This window comes from Pantherophis guttatus, chromosome 1 (assembly GCF_059756535.1).
Source record: "Pantherophis guttatus breed Tessera chromosome 1, ASM5975653v1, whole genome shotgun sequence".
NCBI classification, from domain to species: domain Eukaryota; kingdom Metazoa; phylum Chordata; class Lepidosauria; order Squamata; family Colubridae; genus Pantherophis; species Pantherophis guttatus.
This window is the reverse complement of record NC_142063.1, coordinates 161,889,755-161,894,138: the sequence shown is the minus strand read 5'-3', so window position 1 is coordinate 161,894,138 and position 4,384 is coordinate 161,889,755. Positions and strand designations below refer to the sequence as shown.

Sequence of the window (4,384 nt, the reverse complement as noted above, 5' to 3'; positions counted from 1 at the left end):
TTTGATCATTGGAGGAGATATATTGCATGAATGAACAATGTGTGCTTTTTTTACACTGACGAGCTATATTAAAAACTTTAGAAAGAGACGACAAAAATGGTAATTGCATTCTGGCTAGTACATTACTTTTGAAGTAAGAATTAGATTAGTTCCTATCAGAATGTGATTCAAAGAGATCTTTCAATTCCCTTCTTGAAGCCAATTGTAGTATAATTTTGGTCCTAATGAAATAGCTAAAGGATACATAGTCTGTATCTTTTGATTTACATCTTTGAAGAAGGCTGGTCCCAAACAAAAGTCAACTGTGAAAGGTTACTTTGTTTATGCAGATTTCTTCTTGGGTCGTGGCCAGCTAAAAATATAAAGTCTGATTTATGGCAAAGGTCTTGGGTTTGTCCTGCCAACTTCATTAACTAGAATAATTGTAATTGTCATGTCAGTATTGTGGCCTGGCACTCAGCAGGGTCACTCTATTTCCACTGCAGTAAACACCTATGTTTAGAGTTGTATAATTTACAAGCAATGGACTGCAAGTACATTGAGTAAGTGTATATAGAAGCGAGGTGACCCTTGCTTAGCTCGTGAGTGTTTGGCAACAGTATGTGTGATGCTTAAAGAGCATGCATGGAAGAGTAAAACAGAGTGATATTCACTCTGTTTCAGCACATGATTGATACTGGTTCTATTCCTGTTTTGTTCTTCATATGGCTCAATTCAACTACACAACTTAACCAAGTTAGGAGAATTGACTTCTGGAAACTCCCAAACCATCCCTCGCATAGCAAATGGCCTGGCAAGCAGATCAGCGTGGCCCAGAGGGAAGTGGAATGTTCCTTCTTAGCCTTGATGAATTTTGCACATCTCCATTTAAATTTAATCTCCTGTATTGGATAAGCTACAAAATGAAAGCCGTTTCTATCAAAAACTGCCTTTGGGCCTCTGGACAAATGCTATAATGTAATGACTTCTCAGTTTACATTCAGTTTAAATCAGCCACTCATTTTTCTGTGACACAGCTAAACTTTCCTGTTTCTTTCCTCTGCCCTTTCTTACACATACTTCCATCTCACTTACATCCACATCTGCTAACTACGCCATTAATTTTCTACCTTTTTCTTCTGCTTCCTCTCTCATTCCTGTGGGATTTTGCATTTTTTTCATTTCATGATGGTCACAATCACTGGGCTGCAAAAAAAAAAAAAAAAAAAATCCAAGCCAGAAGTTTCTTAAGCTATTTGCTGCCACCTTATGGTCAACCAGAATGCACCCAAATGCATTAGTCTTAGGGCACCTGCACATAGGATCCTAACCTCTGCTACATGAAGCCTCCACTAACTTTGCCTACTATCACATCCTCTGATGAAGCTTCTGCTCATCCCCAGCCCATAGCTGAGACCACCCAGCTTTGGGACTTTCTGGTCTAGTATAAAAGTGGTTTACAATGTGTGGTGCGATGAAAGCGATGGGATACTAAGATGTGCCCAGCTCTTATTGGCAGACTGCAGTCCCAAATGACCTGCTAAGTCTACAGGTAGTAAAAAAAAAAAAAAAAACCTCGATTGAGTCTGTGGAGGAATTTAGCTCTGCTCTTGAGATAGAGGTAGGAGAAGAGAGGCTCATCCCTGGTAAAATAGAAAGCATGAGAAAGAGAACTGTCCTGCCTTGCATTTGTTGTCCTTAAAAATGGGGGGTGGGGGATCTCAGACTTTCACAATTGTGTTAATATACTCTACAACAGTAAAGTAGCATTTCTGGAATCCCTGCAATGTTTCTTTCTTGGCCTGGCCAACCTCAAAAGATTGATAGAAGCAGATCATTCAGCAGGATTTCCTTCCTTCCTTCCTTCCTTATTTACTTTCATCATTGTCCTCCTCCTCCTCCTCTTCCTCCTCCTCCTCCTCCTCCTCCTCCTCCTCCTCCTCCTCCTCCTCCTCCTCCTCCTCCTTCTCCCTTCTCCTGCCTGCCACTGCTGCCACTACGAGACTCTGTCACCCCATCACCATGGTATTGGCACTTATTTATTTTATTTATTTAGTTTCTCAAACTAGTATGGGAAAACAAGTATAAGTATAAACATAACATATAAACATATAAACATATAAGTATAAACAGGCATAAGTATAAACACAAGAAATGAGTATGACTAAATGGGAACAGTAGGACAGGGATGGTAGGCACGCTGGTGCGCTTATGCATGCCCCTCTTAGGAATGGGATAAGATCCATGGTAGACAGTTTAAGGTTAAAGTTTTGGGGGTTTGGGGAAGAAACAACAGAGTCAGGTAGTGCATTCCAGGCATTGACCACTCTGTTGCTGAAGTCATATTTTCTGCAATCAAGTTTGGAGCGGTTTACTTTGAGTTTGTATTTATTGTTTGCCCGTGTATTATTGTGGTTGAAGCTGAAGTAGTCATTGACAGGTAGGATGTTGTAGCAGACAATTTTGTGTACTAAGCTTAGGTCCAACCTAAGGCGGCATAGTTCTAGGTTGTCCAGGCCCAAAATTTCAAGCCTAGTGGCATAAGGGTTTCTATTGCAAGTAGAGGAGTGGAGAACTTTTCTCATGAAGTATCTCTGGACTCACTCAATTGTATTAATGTCCAATATACAGTGTGGATTCCAGGCAGATGATCTGTATTCGAGAATTGGTCTGGCAAAAGTTTTGTATGCCCTAGTTTGCAGTACAATGTTACTGGAGGAGAAGCTTTGCAAAATTAGGCTAACAACTCTTAGTGCCTTTTTGGCAATGCTGTTACAGTGAACTCTGGCGCTTAGATCTTTTGAAATGAGTACTCCTAGGTCCTTGAAAGAGTGAGGGTCGTCTACGAGGTCATATCTGCCCAGCTTGTATTTGGTGTTCTGATTTTTGTTTCTAATGTGTAAGACAGAGCATTTGTTGGTTGAAATTTGAAGTTGCCAATTGTTTGACCAATCTGACACGTAGTCAAGGTCATTTTGTAGGGCAGTAGTATTGTCGGTGGCGTTAAATAGTTTTACACCGCCAGACTCTGTCACCCCATCACCATGGCATTGGCACTGCAAGTGATCCAAAAGTTGGAGTAAGATTCCCAGTAAAGCAAAAGAGGAGAGACTCCTTCTTTATGGGAACCCTCCAGCACCTAATTCTCAAAGATGGGATAACAGAATCATCCCAATGCCTTGGATCATGCCTATCACATATCATTCAGCTTAGCTCTAATTGTTAGGACACCCACTAGCCTTGTTAATAGATCAATAGAGATTAGATGTAGCAGAGGGAATTTAGGCTAGTATACTTTATATCAATTTAGAGACTTCACAAAATACATTAAGGCAGCTGATTAGAAGTGTGTGCAGCCTTGCAGGAGGTGTAGTGGGCATCAGATGGTCAGGCTGGATTGCAGATTCACAACTTTCATATGCCTTGGTGATGGCAGGCTGTTGGGGTACAGTGGGAAGAGACTCTGAGTAGGACCCATCACCTTTAAGGGACCCAAATGCTGCTAGCCATATTGCAACCCTTTTACTCCTACCCTGAGAGGTAGTCTGCGGTTTTAGAGCCCCAGACCTGAAGCCCTTGGGAAAATTGTTAACATTGTTATCAGCATGAATATTTTTCTAGGAAACCCAAAACATATTATTCACTCTAAAAAAGAAAATGTCATAAACAAATAATAGCAGCAGTGCTTGAAAATATACAGGTTTACTCCACAGCTACAAAAGAAAGCAAGATGTGACAGCAAGTGCAGCAATAGGAAAATATTTACCAGAGAAAGTTGCACTTTATTATTTAAAAAGCAGACTAAAATTTTTGCCTCCCCCCAAAATTGATCACTTGCTAAACCAATCATCTAAATTCACTATAGACATGCATCACAAAAAACAAGACAGGCTAGTCTGTTTAACATATGCAATTGTCAACCTTTAGCTTCATTCTGGCTGGTGCAAATTGGCAGGATATAAATCAAGGGAAGTGCCTCAGAAGCATGCTGTGATTTTAAGGACCTCTTTTGAGATTGCGATTGTGGTTTTGACAGGCTGGGAAAAGCAGACATTGCAGCAGATATGAATGAATCAGAAATGGCAGGGTATAAAATTGTGGTCTTTTCTAATTGCAGTGTTAATGAATTTTACCATGCTGTAAACCATTACTTGCCAATTTTGTCTTTTGTGCTAATGGCTTGACAACAAACTGTGGAAGAGCATGCTCTGTGGCACAATGGGTGATCCACAGAGAATCTTGGCCAAGATTCTTAGAATGCAAGCTTAATTTTTTTGTTGTTTCATTTTCTATCAGCTACAAGTTGCTGGAACCATGCCTGTTCCCTAGTTTCTCTGTCTTGTAATAATCCAGTCACCTTATCCTCTTGTAGAACTAATGTGATCTGTCCTGTGGATTTCCACTG

General features: G+C 40.5%; 1 pseudogene; it reads right to left on the bottom strand.

Moving 5' to 3' along the window:
* Nucleotides 1–1,089: 1,089 nt before the first annotated feature.
* LOC148116608 (uncharacterized) lies at nt 1,090–4,127 on the bottom strand (annotated as a pseudogene).
* Nucleotides 4,128–4,384: the final 257 nt, after the last annotated feature.